Source organism: Narcine bancroftii, chromosome 4, assembly GCF_036971445.1.
Source record: "Narcine bancroftii isolate sNarBan1 chromosome 4, sNarBan1.hap1, whole genome shotgun sequence".
NCBI lineage: Eukaryota > Metazoa > Chordata > Chondrichthyes > Torpediniformes > Narcinidae > Narcine > Narcine bancroftii.
The window spans coordinates 35946386-35966374 of record NC_091472.1 but is presented as its reverse complement, the minus strand read 5'-3'; the positions used below and the strand labels follow the sequence as shown (position 1 = coordinate 35966374).

Here is a 19989-nt window from a genome sequence, read left to right as displayed (position 1 = left end):
ACTCACTGCTTTCTCTTCCTGTGTTGCCTTGTGTATTCATCTTAGTACTGCTTTGTGTGTGTGTGTGTGTGTGTGTGTGTGTGTGTGTGTGTGTGTGTGTGTGTGTGTGTGTGTGTGTGTGTGTGTGTGTGTGTGTGTGTGTGTGCTTCCTTCTCCTCCCCATCCAGTGTGGGTGTGCTCCCTTCTCCTCCCCATCCAGTGTGGGTGTGCTCCCTTCTCCTCCCCATCCAGTGTGGGTGTGCTCCCTTCTCCTCCCCATCCAGTGTGGGTGTGCTCCCTTCTCCTCCCCATCCAGTGTGGGTGTGCTCCCTTCTCCCTCCCCCATCCAGTGTGTGTGTGCTCCCTTCTCCCCATCCAGTGTGTGTGTGCTCCTTTCTCCCCATCCAGTATGGGTGCGCTCCCTTCTCCCCATCCAATGTGGGTGCGCTCCCTTCTCCCCCCCCATCCAGTGTGTGTGCGCTCCCTTCTCCCTTCCCATCCAGTGTGGGTGCGCTCCCTTCTCCTTCCCCATCCAGTGTGGGTGTGCTCCCTTCTCCCCCCCATCCACTGTGTGTGTGTGTGCTCCCTTCTCCTCCCCGTGTGTGTGTGTGGGTGTGTGTGTGCATCCTTCTCCCTCCCCCCCCATGTGTGTGTTTGCGCACATCTCAACCTCAACTTCCTGTTGATGATTTAAACCTTCATTGTACTTTGTGCTATGTGGGTCCTGGGTCACCCTTTATGTATCACTTCCTCAAAAGGATTAATAGATTCTCACTCTCCCGTTGGGGGTTGGTTAGTTCACATAGACTACCGTTTTCCTGCAGAGAGTAGTGCTCCAGATTGGATAACAATAAGTCTCTGTTCAAAAGCTGGCAAAACCCTCTGAGCTGATGTCAATTAAGTCAATGGTGAACATTTTTCCTTTATTACTCACTACAGTCTCTGGGCCAACAAAACCCATGCGACCTACTTTAGTGACAAGGTGTATTCAGCAGATTATCATGTTGGTTATTTTCTCCCTGGATCTGTAGTGAGCAGGATGTGATTTATGAGACCTATGTGGTTCACGTTTGGCTCCCAGAAATTTATGATAAAGTTGCTTTAGATCCCAACTTTGGCAAGCATATACTGGAGGCTATGATGTTACTTACCATAAATCTCAGGAGGTACATATTGGAGGAATATGCTAACCAACTTAGTATATGCAAATTTGAGGGGCATGTCTTCCAGCACATGTGGTGCTCTTGCCGCAGCAGATTTATCATAAAATGCACACTGTGTCCATGATTCAATGACATTAAACCTGTATTCAGCGATTATCATGAATATACTGTACATTGTATTTGTGGTCTCTTTGCAGAATATTTCTATGGAATGTAGGAACTGTGTATTACAGGCTATGCTTATTAATTAATAGATTTGAGTGTTAGCAATCCTGCATTAATTTTGTGGGTGACAGTGATACATGAAGAAATGTTAAGATACATGAAGAAATGTTGAGCAGAGTGGGAAGCAGATTTTGCATCCACTATTCTAGTGGAAAACTGCTGTTCCTAACCTGCAAGACTTTACTCACACACGAGAGTGCACAACTTGAATTTTGCCATGAAATAAATCAGTTATCCTTTTGGATCAGAAGTCATTCTTCTGCATAAGAATTACCATGTATACTCATGTAATTGTCAATACTGTGTAATAACATCCACCTCTTTATTTTGGCTGAAAAATTGGATGTTTTAGTATGACCCATGCAAAAGTTGACCCCCCTCCCCTCTATTTTTGGCCCTGACTGCCTGCCCATCAGAGCTCCTGATGCCCTGACAGTGGATCCTTGCCCTGGTCATCCACCCATTGGAGCTCCCAATGCTTTGGCTGCCCGCCTACCAGTGAGCCCAATGCCCCAGCCTCCTGCCCATCCAAGTTCCTGACTGCGGATCCTTGCTCCAGCCACCTGCAAATCTAAAATCCTGACATCCTGGCTGCCCGCCCATCCAAGCTCCCAAAGCCCTGACTGCATCCTGGCCGTCTGAACACCCGATGCCTCGCACAACACGTACCACCTGAGGTCAAAACTTTGGCCCGTGTAAACGTTGACCTCTTTTTTTTGGCCCAAAAAAGTGGTCCAAAAATTTGATGATTACATGAGTATTTACAGTAAAGGAGAAATGGCTAAACTCAATAAGATTATGACCGATTAGCCAACAGACATAAATTTCTGGGTGCTATGAAGGAAGTGACAAGACAACTAAATATTGTTTCATGGATTATTCCTCATGTTGAACATCCATAATCTGATTAACAATTTGTTAAGTAGAATAATACGGAAGTGGTGAAATTTTAGGAACATATAATACAAACTAATTACTGGTAATCATTTTCCAATTTTCAACAGATGTTTCAATTAGTTGGAGATTAGCACGTGATTTGACTCTAGCAACAGTTGGCTATGATTTAAAATATATATTCAATGTTTTTCTAAAAAATTTAATGCAATGAAATGTGAGGCTGAAAGCTAGTAAATTTGTTGACCTCTGCTCTAAAGCTTCTTTGTAGCCTCTTTGTTATGTAGGCCAGAGCTGGACATAATAATGCTGCTAAGTATGTGTTCAGTGTTTCACTTGATATTGTTCAAATAGTATAGCATAAGGCCACATTTATCATCTTTCTTGAACACAACTAATGACTAAACTTCGATGATTATAATCTCTATTTTCAATCTCACAACTTGAATATATAACATTGCACCAAAATAGATAGGCATAAATCATCCCTGAACCATTGCTCAACCCACTCCTTTTTTTTTTTTTGAAACTTTATTTAAAGATTTTATTACATGAATAAAACAAAGAAATTACATTTAAAGAAAAATTTAAAAAAAGTAAAAAAAAGTAATTATTGCAACACAATATTAATAACCTAACTTAAGTCAATCTAACCCCCCCCCCATATATACGGCCACTAAAAAAAACTATATATATAAAAAAAAACCCACCCTTCCCTCCCAAAATAGTGAAGAATTAATAAAGTTAGTAATATTGTATATAAAAAAACTCACAAACAAAAGAAAATAACAAGTAAAAATATTAATAAAAAAAGTTATCAAATCTAAAATATCACTCATAAAACGTATTTAAATCAAACTTAATTGCAAGTACTTAACAAATGGAGTCCACTTCAGCTTATAAAAAGACATCTTATCTTGAATTGAAAAAGATATCTTTTCCATAATTAAACAAGACTTCATCTCTAAATACCACCTATCTAAGGTTAATATATTTCTATCGTTCCAAGTAAGCGCTATACATTTCTTAGCCACTACTAAGGCTAAATAGATAAAAGAAATCTGATAATCATTTAAGCCTAAATCAATTAATGATTGCATATTCCCTAATAAAAATATATCAGGATCTAATACAACATAGATATTATATAAACTATTAAATATAGATTGAATACCTTTCCAAAACTGTTGCAATCGATCACAAAACCAAACTGTATGTAAAAAAAAGTATTAGCCGTCTGATCACAACGAAAACAACAATCTACCTTACTAAGACCAAACTTTTTAAATTTCTCTGGTGTTAAATATAATTGATGTATGAAATTATAATTAATCATCGCTAATCTAGCATTAATCAATTTCCGAATACTATTCTGACAAATTTCCATCCAAGCTTCTTCAGCTATTGTAGAACCTAAATCTTTTTCCCATTTCAACTTATCTTTATCCCAATCTGTCTTGTTTTTATTTTCTTGTAAAATACAATACAAATCAGATATATACCCCTTTTTTGGTATGGAAAGTACATATTTCTCAAAACTAGTTTCAGGCAATAAAATCATATGTCGGCCACATACCTGTTTTACAAATGATCTTAACTGATAATATACAAATACAGAATTTCCACTAATACCAAATTTCCTTTGTAATTCCTCAAAAGAACAAAAACATCCTTCAAAAAAACAAACCCACTCCTGTAAACACTACTGAACTAGCTCCAACAGTGTCATCAAGTTTGCAGACAACATAACAGTAGTTGGCCTCATCAGCAACACAAATGGATTGCACTAAGGAGAAGAGGTGGAAAATCTTGTGACATTGTGTGAGAGTAACAAGCTAAGTCTCATTGTGGACAAGATGAAGGAGATGATCATGGATTCAGAAACACCAGGAACAACCACCCTCCATCATCATCTCTGTAGTAGAGAAAGTGGAGAGCACCACGTTCCCTGCAGTTCACTATTGTGGACACTCAACATCTCACTTGTCAGGAAGACCCAGCAGTGACTGAACTTCCTGAGAAGACTAAAGCAGGCAAGGCTACCGGCCACCATTATGTCAACCTTCTACAGGAGCTCTATTGTGAGTGTTCTGGCCAGTTGCAACACACAGTGTGACATAGTTGCTGCAGAGAAATGGATTGGCGGTCAATCCACAGGACCATATGAGTGGCAGAGAGGATCACAGGAGTCTTCCTCTCCCCCACAGACGTGATCTACTGGGATTGTTTCCTGAAGAGGGTGTGCAAAATCATTGAGGACCCTTTCTACCCTGCTCACAGTATCTTTCAGCTGCTCCCATCAGGAAAGAAATACAGGAATATCACAGCCAGCACCACCAGGCTGAGAAGCAGCTTCTTCCCTCTGGCAGTGAGAATGCTTAATAACTAAAGGAACTGCTCACATTGACAATCTGAGACTCTCATATGTACAAAACAATATTTATTTATTTGTATAGCTGAAATACTCATCCTGCGTACTGTATGTATTATTTGTCTGTGCGTTATGTCTTGTGTGTCTGCATGTTTTTCACTGAGGACTGGAGACAGCTGTTTCGTTGGGTTGTAACTTGTGCAATCAGATGACAATAAACTTGATTTAGACGAGACCTTGGATGTGTTTCAGGTTTTTTTTTGGTGCTAGCATACAGAATACAAAATGTAATTTTACTATTTGGTGTGGTGGAATTGGATTCAAGTCTTTTGCCTCCCTGGTATCCGATACCTACAGGGATCACAGATGCAGTAACTGCGAATTTTCTGGTTGACTGAAACACACTCTTTTAATGCAAATGTATTAGTTAGGCAATATGAATAAACAGTTTAAAAGACAAAATACAGTGCAAAATATAAAATTTAAATTCAAACCTGGTCACTGGCACTGTAACAGCATTTTGCTAACTTTTCTCTTTTTCAATATTTTTATAAAGTTTTTATATAATAATACATATACAAAAAAGTTATGCATAACACTGATATAGCTATAACAAAGTAACCAAACAATTTTTTTAAACCTCATGCAACTTTATTGATTCAGGGATATATTGAAAAAAAAATGAAGAGTGGGAGAAAAATTAAAAATAAGATTAAATTTAATCCAAACCGTTGTATTGTGACAGAGTATATAGAGGTGTTTGGGAGATAAATTGGGAGGTTTGCTAGAGCGGGTCGCACACAAATACTTTAAAACACAGAATTTTTGCAGGAGCTTTTGCAAGAGACTTATGTATGATGGAGTGCTATTTGCAAAAGGCAACAATGTAGCAACATACAGCAGCAGCTTTGTCTGAAAAGCAGTTTGCTCTCTGGAAGAACATGTGATCTTTGCAAACAGGGGCAGAACAGCTTTGCTCTCAAAGTGGGAAGGAGTGAGAGAGAGGAGAGACAGACTTTGGTTCCAGAGGGACAAGCTGGCAAGCTTTGGAAAACTGCCTGGTCAAAGGAGAGGACTGGCTGTCTGGTGTTTTCTTTGGAATAGGAGAAACAGAAAGGAGCTATGTGGTGACCTGAAAGAAAGAGGTTATCACCTAGAGAACCCTGAAGGGGGCAAGTTTTGTCAGTAAGACACTGATCAACAAGGAATCAGTTGTGGGTGTCCTGGAACAAGGAAAACTCTCTGAAAGCCAACAAGAACCTTCCTGAGTGGTAACCATCTACCGATTAAGCACCAAAGCTTGGTGAACTGTATTAATGTTAACTTCTGTGCACAGTACAAGAATTGCCTGTAACCAGTAAGATTGGACTGTGAACCAAAAAACTTTTCTAAACTTGTATAGATATTACACACACGTGCGCTTAGAATTAGAGGGGAGTTAAATAGATTAAGAAAGTCAATAGAGATAAGTTAAAGTTTGATTCTGTTTTCATGTTCAAAGATAATCAAAAGCAACTTTTGTTTAAGTAACTGTTTGTGTTTGTATCTATTGCTGCTGGGTTTTGGGTCCTCTGGACTTGAAACAGTATGGCAATATAAAGAAAAATTACTCTACTATTAAAAATAAGAAATGCAAATCCACTGGAAAGACAAATTACATAATTATTATTCTCATTAAAGATTATGAAAATAATTCAAAAAGGAGCCCCAAAGATTAGAAAAATATAAATTTAAATCACTTGTCGAACATCTTATTTTCTCCAAAGTTAAGTATGACATCATATCAAGAAACCATTGATTATAAATGGACAGGATAGCATTTTTCCATCTTATTAAAATTACTCATCTTACAATAAGAGAAGCAAAGGCTAATTGACATGAAGACAATTTCGCTGCCTTCTGTTTACCGTCCCAAACAAGGCTATTAATGGATCTGGTGTTAAGTTTGCATTAATGATTATTAATAAAGGACGGAAAACCTCTTCCCAATATTTGACTAGGGTCAGACAAGACAGAACATATGAATTAGTGAACCATCCTCATTCGTACATCTGTCACAGAGAGAGCTGATATTAGGATAAATATGAGCTAATTTAACTTTTGACATTAAAGCTCTATGCACAAATTTAAATTGTAGCAGTGAGTGATGGGCACATAGAGATGATGCATTAATCAATTTAAAATGGAATTCCAAAAATCTTCAGAAATTGAAATATGGAGAACTTGTTCCCATGTTTTTTTAATTTTGTCTAATGGGGTTTGCCTTGATTTCAACAAAGCATCATATACAACAGATATTAACCTTTTCTGAGATGGTTGTAGATTGTAAATTGTTTCTAACAATTTCACATCAGGAGCCTGGGAAAGGTTTGATAGCAATCACCCCTCCTTTTTAAACAAAGTCCAGTGGGGTAGTCTGTTTAGTGTTTATTGCAGTTTCAAAGTCCCTTACAGATTCAGCCTGTTCAGTGGTCTTGTCTGTCGCTAAGACCCTTGCAGGGTCTGGTGTGGTTCCTGGGCAGTGTCTTGTGCAACAGGCAGTTCTTCTGGTGGCTGAGGGGGGTTGGTACTGTGGTGTTGTTTGGGTCAGTTGGAGTTTGGGGTGTGAATTCAGGTGGTGATAGTGGGGTTGGTTGGTTGGGGTCACCGGGGAAAGGGGTGGCCAGTTGGTCGAGGGGGTTTCCTGCGTGTGTCAGGTCCCGGATGGAGACAGTGTCCGGTCCCGGATGGAGACAGTGTCCTGTCGATCATCCTAACACTTCACACAGGTGTATTGGGGGTTGGTGTAGAGGAGGTGGACCTTCTCGACCAGGGGGTCAGTTTTGTAGTGTCTGATGTGCCTTTGAAGCGGCACAGGCCCAGGGTTCGTCAACCAGGGCGGTAATGTGGTTCCGGATGCTGATTTCCTGGGGAAGTAACCTGGTGGGCGTCTTGCAATTGGAAGGTGGGAAGTCCTTTCCATTTAAGGGCTAAGAGAATCGCCCTCCAAACGGTGGCATTTTCCCTCTCTTCCTGCCCATTCCTCCGAGGGTTATAGCCTGTTGTCCTGCTTGTGGCTATGCCCTTGGCCAACAGGTACTGGCGCAGTTCCTCACTCATAAAGGAGGACTCCCGGTTGCTATGAATATAGCAGGGGTACCTGAACAGAGCAAAGATGCTGCGTAGTACTTTTATGACCGTGGCTGCAGTACTATCCAGGCAGGGATGGAGAAGTGGGAGTATTAGTCCATGATGTTTAGAAGGTATACATTCCTGTTGGTGGACAGGAGAGTTCCCTTAAAGTCCATGCTTAGCGGCTCAAAGGGGCAGGTGGATTTGACAAGGTGGGTTTTGTCTGGCCAATAGAATTGGGGTTTGTACTTGGCGCAGACTGGGCAGTTGCATGTCAACTCCCTGATGTCTTCAACTGAGTAGGGGAGGTTGTGGGCTCTAACAAAGTGGTAGAGGCTGGTAACTCTGGGTTGGCAGAGGTTATCGTGGACAACTTGGAGATGATCCAGCTGTGCATTGCCACATGTTCCCCGTGACAGTGCATCGGGAGAGTTGTTGAGCTTCCCGTGCTGGTTCAAGATCTCATAGTTGTAGGTGGATATCTCCATTCTCCACCTCAGGATTGTGCCATTCTTAATTTTTCCCCGCATAAAAGCGACTGCACGTTGGTCAGTCAGCAGGGTGAATAGTTTTCTGGCTAGGTTGTACCTCCAGTGGCGCACAGCTTCCACTGTGGCTTGGGCCTTTTTCTTGTGGGTCAGCCAAACTCAAGTGACTCACTCTGGTCGCTATCCAAGCGCAATATTTCTTCTGCAAGTAAAAGGAACATGATTTCAAAGCCTGCTGCTAGTTCACAGTCACTTCAAATCCTGCAGGCAGTTTCACAGAAACTCCAAATCCTGCAGGGCCCTATCAAATCTGTTCCCTTAAAGGGATAGCCCCACACAAATAAAATCAACCAAAAAATGGGAGCATGTAACACCTGGGAATTAATGGACTCTTGTGTATATTTTTTTGAATATTTTATTTATGATTTTCCAGGCTTGAACTCAAACAGTTGTCAACATTGTCATTGCCAGTCATTACAAATCAGTACTGGCTACAGCTTATGCATATCTATTCTATATACATTCCTCTGCTGAGTCCAAGTTTATCTCCTCCCATCCCACCAATTCCCTTGACACATAAAATTTAACGCTAAACAAACCTTAGGACTTTAGAAGCACTTACAACAAAGGAGTAAATCATATCAGGGAGTTGTGGGTCTGACAGCATGGCAGCCCGGGTTCAGGCCAGTTTGTTTTCCTGGCTGGAATGGGACGGACCCTCACACCTCCCCCCTCTTCTTCCCCCCCAAGGTTGAAGAGGAAGCAGGGAAGACAGGGTAATGAGGTGCAGCAGTCTTCTTTACAACTGCGCTCTTAAGGAGTTTAAGTATGGTTGCCAAACTTTTTGGAATGTAACATACCTTCCCCTTAAATTATGTCATTTTCTCCAGGAGAACATAGGCGTGCATTTCCTTGCTCCACTGCACAATACTCAGATAAGAGTCGGACTTCCAGGAAACTGCTATGCACTTCCTGGCCTCTGCCAATGTGATCATTACAAATTGGATGTGGCATTTGGCCAGCTTCTTTTAAGTCTTATGTCCATTATATTACCCAACAGGAACAGCTATGAGTCCTGTGGGAATTCCTGCCTACTTGATCTTGTCAGTGGGAAAGCTGAAATTTGCCCGTTAATCACCACTTTTGCCTCGGTGCATGTTATAGCAATCTTATCCAATTTATAAAAGTCAGCTTACCTTTTCCAGTACTTTAAATAAAAAATTCCACTCTAATCTATTGAATTGCTATTCTGTATTGAGGGCCACAGCAAAACCTCTCTCATTTCTAGTTTGCCAAATGTAATATACTTAATAGTCTACCAAAGTCATCCACTGCCTGTCTTTTTTGCATGCAGCCCACCTGATCTTTGAGCTTCCCGTGCTGTTTCAAGATCTCATAGTTGTAGGTGGATATCTCCATTCTCCACCTCAGGATTGTGCCATTCTTAATTTTTCCCCGCATAAAAACGACTGCACGTTGGTCAGTCAGCAGGGTGAATAGTTTTCTGGCTAGGTTGTACCTCCAGTGGCGCACAGCTTCCACTATGGCTTGGGCCTTTTTCTTGTGGGTCAGCCAAACTCAAGTGACTCACTCTGGTGCTATCCAAGCGCAATATTTCTTCTGCAAGTAAAAGGAACATGACTTCAAAGCCTGCTGCTAGTTCACAGTCACTTCAAATCCTGCGGGCAGTTTCACAGAAACTCCAAATCCTGCAGTGCCCTATCAAATCTGTTCCCTTAAACGGATATCCCTTTTTTCCCCAATCTATTTGCCAGGGCTTTGGCTATTATAGTCTGTAGCGGGCAGAGTGACCACGTAACACAGTGGGCCAAACTGCCGCGTGCGCCACTGGCTGAATGGCCGTGCATGCTGTGGGCTTAATCACTGCTCACGCAGCTGGCCGAATCACAGTGCACTAGGGAGCTAGGTACTCGCCTACGAGATGGCGTGGAGCTCCTGTCATCTTCACTTTAAGCCATGCGCCCTTTGGGAATGTCATAGGCATGTGATGTAAAAGAAGAGGCAAGTTTGAATAAACAGTCTTTATTGACTAACCACTGTCTGGTGAATTGATTAAGTAGCACTAATGGAGTTGATGCTACATTTGGTGATCCCGACTGCAAGATTCAGCTGAAGCTTGAATCCACAGTAAACATGATGCAACAACAGCAGCTGCTGCTGCCATAGCTGCAGTTAATGGAGTGAGCATTCACCTGTCCCCTTTCTGGGCTCACCTGTCCCCTTTCTGGGCTCACCAGCCTCAAGTGTGGCTCAACCAGGTTGAGACCCAGTTCTGCATGACTCGCTCTTCATGCTGTGAATGGAAATTCCATCGCCAGCTTTGGCATGTGACATGTCATGATTAAGATTGGGGAGGTAGCATTCCATTAGGATTTCATTTTGGCTTCCGATGCACAGCCAATCTTGGGTGCAGATTTCCTCTGGGCTCACAACCTGCTAGTTGAAGTTAACTGAAAGAAGCTGTCAACGTCACTTCTTTCAAAACGTACCCTCTAACAAGCAGCAAACGACGAGTCTCCCAATTTGGGGTGTATGTTTCACGCACTGACACCTATGCCATCCTGCTCAATGAATTTCCTGGTGTGCTCTCTCCTAAATTCAATTCCTTGACAGCGGCCCATAGTGTGGCCCATTACATTGACACCTCCTTCATACCACTTTTGTTTTCGCTATTTTCTTTGTGACTTATCTAAAACAGGATCCATACAGAAATTAAAATCTTCCCCCAATTAGAATGTTCTCCCTCCCCTCTGCCAATGTCAGGAAAATATCCTGCATAAATTTTTCATCATCTATATTGGGGGCGTATACATTTAATAAGGTCCAGGATTCCGAGTATATTTGACAGTGCAGTATTATAAATTTACCTGTTTTGTCTGCGGTCACACCCTGCTCTATCAACGGAACCCTTTTACCTAACAGAATTGCTACCCCCCCCTCCCCTTTTGCCTTTGTATCAAATGAGGAGGGTAATACTTAGCCCATCCATCCACTTTTTAACTTTTGATGCTCTAGTTCTTTTAGGTGAGTTTCTTGAAGTGTGCTCCCATTTTCTTAACATGTGCCAAGACACCTTTTCTGCTGACTCACCCATTTAAACCATTAAGACGAACAAACTTTATGCTCTTAACCATTGCCTCAGGGATTGTTAGAGCTGTATTTCCTCTGTACATCTACCGCTCTAGGTCCCCCCAACCAACCCTTTGCCTTCGGCCGTCTACTCCTGACTGCCATACCTTTGGGGGTGGGGGTGGGGGGGGGGAAGACGAGGACTCAAATAATTAACCAAGGAGAAATAAAAATACAAACAAAAACTATGATAAAACAGTTAATCAACCCCAAACAGATCCCCCATCCAAATTCTCATCCCACCTTACACCCCCTCCCCCCCCCCCCCCGCTGATTATGTCCTCTAACTCATCACCGTCCCCCTCATTATAACTATCTGTGCATTTGGCACTCCTTTTACCCTTCACCCATTTCTCTTGGACTCCCAGAATGTTTTCTCTTATCACTTCATTTCTATTTACCATAAGCTCAATAAGTATACTTATTCATGCCAAAATACTTTACAGTTCACAGCAGGTATTTACATTGTCATGGGTCAACCCCATTTTGGCTTTTACTTTTCTTTATTTCCCCCCCCCCCCCCCCCACCAAGGATAGGCAAATCCTTGGCATATTGCCATGCCTTTCCTGGGTCTATTAAAAACTTTCTCCCCCCCACCCTCCCCGGCAGTACAATTTTCAGAGTGTCCGGGTATCTCAGCATGCACTCTTATCCTTTCTGCTTTATCTGCCTTTTGGCTGGCTCAGGCTCCTTCCTGGACTTCAGGAGGGCTGCACTGATGTCAGGGTAGAAGAAAACCTTGTACCCCTCTATTTCCATCGGGAATCCCCTCCTTGTGTTCAGCTGCAGTTGCTCCCAATATTTTCTCTTTGTCCTGGTAGCACAATAGCTTCACCAGATCAGAACATGGCTTCTGCCTGGGACCTGGCTTCAGGGGGAGGGACCCATGTGCCCTCTCTATTTCCACCTCTTCCTCTAGTATATCTTTACCCAATACTTTGGGGGTCCAACTTTTAAAAAAGCTCACAGGGTTCTCCCCCCCCCCCCCCACCCACCGTGTCCTCTTTTAACCCCACTATTTTTATTATTTCTCCTACTCAAATTTTCAAGAGCATCTCATTTTCCCCATGTACGCTCTCTTTCCTTCATCAATGTGTCCAGTTTATCTTCCGTACTGTGTATCTTGTCTTCACTTGCCCCCATTCTTTCCTCTACCTCTGATATTTTCCCCATTAGGCCTGAGAGGGCACCCTGCATTCTATCTAGTTTCCCCCCATGTCCAGGGCTCTTATGTCCACTGTCTGGAACATTTAGTCCTCCATGAGGCCCAATGCATTCATCACGCCCCACAGGGAGGACTCTGAACCCTCCTGCTTGTTTTGCCTCACTAGTGGTTTTTTCCTGGGTCTTGTGGCCTTGTGAAGTTTTCTTCCACTGCCCTAGTTGCTGCCTGTATCACCATTGCTACCCTCGCCCTTGTTGCTCTCGCTGGTAGGGCTTGCCGACTCACCCGACCCGACACTGGATCCACCGCTGGGATGTTGCATTATCCAACCTGATGCCAGCTACGCCCGAACCATCGCCGGTCCTTCCTGACTTCTTTACCACCCGGCTTGGCTCCTTTCCTGCGCTCCCTGGCCTCTCCGCCCTGTGATCACCCCACATTCATTGTCATCAACGTGAAGGCGCCCAATCTGGGGCTCTCGTTGTGTGAGGGGGGGCTCCTGAAACACTCCCTCTCCCCAAGGCACTCCACAGGGCTCTCAGCTGCCGTCTGCCGGTCTGGGGGTGGCGTCTCCTCCTAGGTCCCGTTTCTCTTGCTGGGTGGGCTGTTCAATTTGAGTGTCGACTTCTTTGGCAGGCTTTGAGATAGCCCCACCAATTTCCCCACCATGAGGCACCTCGAGCTGAGCCACCAGCTTCACTGCTGTTTCCTTGGTGTTCTTATTTGTGAGTTGATTATTTTTTGACATTATTCTGCTCCAAACGTCTTCTCACGCCACTTGCAGGTATTTTTGGCTATTCTTCAGAACTTTTTTCACAGTTTATTTTATAATTCTGGGAGTTCCAGGATTCTACCTCCTCCTACTCTCCCCACATCACGTGACCTTTGACGCTTGTGTATTCCATTAAATCCAACACCACCACCTTCTTAATGCTGATCTGGTCCAGATTATCCACATACCCCTCCTTGAATTCACTTCTCTGTGGAGAATACAAATGAGAAATGTTTATTAAGGACCTCTCCTGGTTCCACACGAAGATCACCCAAAATACTGGTGCAGAGTTCAGGAGTAACATCGTGATTTGGGTGCAATAGAACTTCTGGGTTATGGACCCAGGCAGTACAGAATGGGCCCTTCATCCCAACTTGTCCATGCTGAACAATTTGACATTCTGGAATTTGATCCATATCATCTAGACTCTTCCTATTCATACACCTGTACAATTTTCTTGAATGCTGTTACATTACCCACTTCTACATTTTCCGCTGGCAACTCATTTCGATATTATCCATCCTCTGAGTTTACTCTCGGGTCCCTCTTAAATCTTTCCCCTCTCACCTTAATTACAGAATCATCAACCCTAGTAAAAAGACTGAGCATTCATTTTATCCAAGCCCCCTCATGATTTTATCTGCCTCCCACTAGGATACTCAGCCTCTCTGCTTCATTAGAATGAAGAGCCAACCTATCAATTCACTTCAACTCCAAGCTTTCAAGTCCTGTTGACATCCAAGTGAATCTCTTTTGCACCCATTCCAAAGTAACATCTTTCCTGGTGGCTGGATGACCAGAACTGCACACAGTGCTCCAAATGTGGCTGCACCAATGGCTTGTGGGGCACTGTCATGATGTCCTAACTTCTGTATTAAATACCCTGCCCAAAGAAAGGAAGTGCCACCAAGCACAGTCTTTATCACCCTGCCCGCCTCAGCCAGCACTCTTGGGAACTAGGCATCCACAATCTTCAATCTCTTTCTTTAATAGCACTCTCCAGAGCTCTACCATTACTGTCCAAGTCTCATCCTGATTTGACTGACCAATGTTTAATGCTTTACACTTGTCAGACTTGAATTCTCTTTATCATTCATTGGTGCACCTCCCCAAGTGAGCCTGATCCTGTTGTAAACCTTGATTTCCTGCCTCGCTGTCTCTTACATCACCAAATTTTACATCATATGTAAATGCACTAATCGTGAAAACTATATTATCATGCACATTTTTAATGTAGATAATTATCTTGTGTAAAATGTCAAAGCAGAAACCATGCAACATGCAGCTGCTTATGAGAAAGCAGGTCATGTTATTCCTGTGATAAAATGTGCATCAGCCAACATTATGGTTTCGATTACATTTAGACATACAGCACGATACAAGGCCATTTCAGCCCACAAGTCCAAGCTGCCCGATTTACATCCATTGACCTACACTCTGGTACGTTTTGAACAGTGGGAGGAAACCAGACCCCCTGGAGAAAACCCAGGCAGTTATGGGGAGAACATGCAAACTCCTTATGTCAGTGTGGGATTAGAACTCTGGTCCCAATTGCTTGTGCTGTAAAGGCATTGTGCTGATCGCTACCCCAACCATGCCGCTTGCTTTATCATCATTTGAGAAACTGCAGAGTTCATGGGAACTTTTCACTTTCTTTGTGTGTTGAGCAGTTTTCTTTTTGTTAATTAATTTCTCATTCTTTTGATGGCTTTTTTCCCTCTTGACGTAATTAGGATAAACTTCACTTAAATATTAGTTTTACTGGAACTCCATAATATGATAAATTATTTGAATAGCATTCCAGGTCAGCGATGTAATTTTCCACTGGAGCGCAAAAATCCATGTAGATTTCTGTGAGCTTGTGCAAAGTGCCACTAATTGCAGAATGCAAGCACTTGAAGGGTTTTGTCCTGAAATGTCAAAAGTTCCTTTCCCTGCCCACCCCACCCCCCGGCCCCCACTGATGCTGCACGGCCCACTGAGTATCTCCAAGCAGTTTGATTTTGCTTCTGGTTGCAGCATCTGCTGTCTTTTTTGTCTCTATTGGTTAATGCACCTGCCACTGTTCATTTATATTCAAACCTTTGATTATAAATGAACAGTGGCAGGTTCCTGTGCTTTAATCAAATGATTGACAAACCTGTTGTGATAGGTATAAAGCTCTACAGCACAGAGGTAGACCATTCAGCCCATATGTCCATGTTGACCAAGCTCGTCTAATTTGTCTGCAATTGACCGATATCCCTCAAAACTTTTCTGTCTCATGACTTGAATGTAACAATTGTTTATACTTGCACCACTTCCTCTGGGAACTTGTTCTATATACCTATCTCCCTCTTTGTGAAGAAGATTTCACTCACCTAAACTCAGATAAAGGCTCTATTTTCCTTATCTATTGTTTTCTTGGTTGTATGAAGCATTATTAGCTCCCCCCCCAAACAAAGCCTCATGTAATCCTGGAAAAAAAGTCTCAGCTGTCTAGTGTACCAGTCCTTTTATGCATTTCTTCCAGCTTAATATCTTTCCTAGCTGGATGACCAAATCTGCACAATACTCCAGTTGTTTTCTCAGAAATATCTTGTACAATTCCAACATTACCTCCCTGCTCCTGTGATGAAGGCAAGCAGACTGAAGTTGAAAAATCACATTTTGAAATGAAGGGCAATTGTTGTTTATACCTGGAAGCATTTCCCATAATCAATGTGCTATGTTTGCAGCCAAATTTAATGTTCCAGTTTGAAAATGTTATCAGAGTCATCTGATCATTCCAGTTGATGGTTTCTAAAGAGAGATGGGGATTGTCAACAGTTCTGTTTTTAAACTGTGCCATCTATGGCTTTGAAGAATAGTTCTCCATTTCTGGTAGCTCTTTCAGAGAGCTTCTCTTAAAACTGAACTGTGATTGCTCTCCATTCAATAAATAAGTGGTCTGATATCCCTCTTCTTCAATGAATCCCATTGAACGTAATGTTCTGCATTTTCTAGAGTAAGCCAAGTTTATGTGATTGTAAAGTAAGTTTTCCCATGATTTTTGCAAGATTAATTGCATTCTGTTTAAAGAGTGAATGCTTCACAACATGGACAGTCAGAACTCTTAGACACAACAGATATTGATCCAGTGCACTGAAAATCTGAAACCTAGATTTTAAAATACCAAGTGAAATTTGCCATTTTAAAAAAAAAACTTGCTGTTTCACACAGGCTGAATTTATTTAAGAAAATCAATGCAATTTTCATTGTTTGTTGTTAAGTTCATTGAAGTAGCAAAAACAATCTTTGTTGAAGCTGATCCTTTTATCACAACTTGGGAAAAAACAAACCTGCTGAAACATGATTCTGAAATTATTTGATTCATAAAGTATGTTATTGCAATAGTGATTAATAAAAGTCAGATTCCAATGTCTGTCGACCAGTGCATGGATATATTCAATTACATTGGAATCAGATGTGTCTTTGCTGTTGATGTTTAAGTGCCTACTAAGAATGAAGCTGAATTAGGCGTCTTTGTGGAGGTGAGAAGTATGAAGAAGTAATTTAATGAAGCAGTATTGTACTTGTGTTTGGAAATGAAGTTCATTTTTTTAATTATCATGTTATACAATGGCATTTCTTGGGAAGATGTACAGATTAATCATGAATAAAAAGTTATTTTTGCATTATTGGGTACTTTTTCTATATTGGGAATTGTGCTTGTCACGAAACCCTCTTGAAATACAATAGCTCTTAAGAGCATCTGTCCCATCAAGCCTGCTTTGCCAGTTAATAAGATCATAGTTGATCTGGCCCTAAATCCATTGGCCTGCCTTGACTCCATAACCCTTACAATACAAACATCTATTAAAAAAGAGATAATTGAATCAAGTGAATTTAAAAAAAAAAGGGTTTTGGGAACAAATACAGGTACAGCTTGAAATATATGTGGGAAATTAGGTAGGATATTCATCTTAATGATATTAATGCATTCAATTAAGGACATTGAGAGAGGAGAACTTTGAGCAAAGGACTTCTTGACATGGTTCATTAAGGTGAGAAGGTTCTCCTTAAACAAATTATTGAACTTCTTAGTAACAGTAACACCTAAATAATTAAACTGATTTTTAGTAATTTTAAAAGGAACACTAAGGTCTGGTGAGTTGGAAGAGTTCAAAACAAACATCTCTCTTTTCTTGAGATTTGATTTATATCCAAAGAATTGACCAAATTGACAAAGGAGGAATAAAATAGCTGGAATGAACAATCAGAGTCAGATATGTATAATAAAATGTTATCCGCATAAAGCAAGAGCTTATGAGCATTTTCACCTTCTATAATTCCAAAGATATAATTGGATTGCTGAAAGGCCACTGCTAATATTTTAATGCCAGATTAAATAATAATGGTCTTAAAGGGCAGACTTGTCTAGTTCTATGGTGAAAGTTAAATGATTTGGATTGGTAAAAATAGAAGCAAAGGAGATAAATATATTAATTGAATCCAATTAATAAATTTAGAACCAAAGTTAAATTTCTCTATTATATTAAATAAATAATTCCATTCCACTCTATCAAAGGCTTTCTCAGCATCCAATTAAATAATACATTTAGAAGAGAAGATCTTTTCTCAAGTAAGGAGACCAAGTCTGACCTCACCACTACCCTGGGTACAGTTGCAGCAGAACCTCCCTGGTTTTAAATTCAATCCCTCTTGCCTTTCTGATTACCTGGAAGACAAATCAACATTTTGAAATTCATGCTCAAGCATTCCCAAGCCCCTCTATGCAATAGCATGCTGCAATCTTTCACCATTTAAATAATCATCTGATCTATTACTTTCCTTCCACAGTAGACGATCTCACATTTACAAGTATTTACAAATACTCCATCTGGCAGGTCTTTTGCTACTCACTTAAACTACAGGTACAATAACCCATATCCAAAACTCTTGGGACCAAACATTTTTTTTTTGATTTTTGGAACAATGAACCAAGCAGAATAGAACCATCAGTAGAATATTTGTATCAGGGGTTAAACAACAACAACAAACATCGGCAGGCTTTTTGAGCACCGACATGATGCCACAAGTAGAGAATTCACATGAGATAATGTTTAGTACTTACCAACAAAAAACTTGATCTCTGCTTACAAAAGAAGATAAATGCAGCACCATACACTATAAATTCTCCCTGATGGTTTTTTTCAAATGTTTCCTCCAGTGTCATTTGCCTCATTAACAATGGTTTTTGTCTTTTGCTTCTGGCTACAGTGCCCATCTACAATCCCCACTCCAGCCGGGAACCCAAGGTGACTTATTTGATGCGGATGGCACCGCACCCAATATTGAGAATGGAGTCGCCATCGCCGATTCCAGTTGCAGCCAATGCTGTAGACTTGGACCCACCTCTGTTTGGCATCTTCCCAGCCAGAAGCAAAGATTTTTATTTTTTTTTTAACTGTTATTTTTGAGTCAAACTGTTGGCTACAGAGCGCCAATAAATGGGCAAGTCAGGTGTTGGATTTTTTCCACTTCAAAAAAAAGAGTTCGGATTTTGGATTTTTTTGGTTATTGGAATTTTGGATATGGGGTACTCGACCTGTATTTGTATATCTCTCTGGAGGCTCTGTCATGAATATCTATTGTAATCATTTAAAGGCTTAGCACTAACCCCTGTGGCATTCTTCTCATCATTGATTGCCAACCAGAGAAACACCTATTTATCCTAAAATTAAAAGTGGCAACACTAGTATAAATATAGTTTTTCATTTATAGTCAGCTTTCTTCAATCTTTTCTCTGGGTCTTTGCTCCGACTGAGATAGGATTCCAGACACGCCAGCTTTCCTCCTGTATCTTGTACAAAAACATTTCATGTGTGAGACTGGGAAATGTATGTTGGCTGTTCAGACATTGTATTCTCTTATCATATCCTTGCTCTGAATCATTTTCCACTGAAGTTACTGAACTCTTAGGAGCGGCAACAATTTTGAACCAAAAGGAAACAGTTTAGACTTATAGAGTTCTTATTAATGTATAAGTTATTTAAAACCTTCAGTTGACTAGCTGAATATGAAATCCAATTTTGCTGACTAAGATATGTCATTAACATAGCTGAAGTAAAACTGAGACATAGTAATTGGAAAATGCTGGAAAAAAACAACCAACTTTTGGTAAGAGAAACAGAGTAAATGTTTCTGGTCAAAAGCACTCCATCAACCTGTAAAATTAACTCTGATTTTCTTCTCATAGGTTTTTTTTGAGTGTTTCCAGCATTTTCTCTTTATTTTTCAGATTTCCAAGTACTTTTTTACTGCTATTGGTGATTACTTTTCCTTAACATTACTCTCTGATGTATAGTTTTTAAACTATATAGTGCAACCACTGGATAATGGACTCCACATTTTATGTAATTGAACTTACACTTTATTTAATTTTTAAAAATGTGATTTTTAAAATAGACATACAGCATGGTAACAGGCCCTTTCGGCCCATGAGCCCATGCTGCCCAATTACACCTGATTGGCCTACAACCCTGGTACATATTTGAAGGGTCGGAGGAAACCAGGGCACCTGAAGGAAACCCACGTAGAAACAAGGAGAACATACAAACTCCTTACGGACAGCGTGGGATTCCAACCCCTGTCCCGGTCACTGGCGCTGTAACAGCATTGCGCAAACCACTACGCTAACCTTGCTTCA

At 41.1% G+C, this 19989-nt stretch overlaps 1 protein-coding gene across 5 annotated transcripts in view; it reads left to right on the top strand.

Annotated features, from left to right (window-relative positions):
• LOC138760457 (tetratricopeptide repeat protein 7A-like) overlaps positions 1 to 19989 on the top strand; it is a 402683-nt gene that overhangs the window by 24747 nt on the left and 357947 nt on the right. The window lies entirely within an intron of this gene.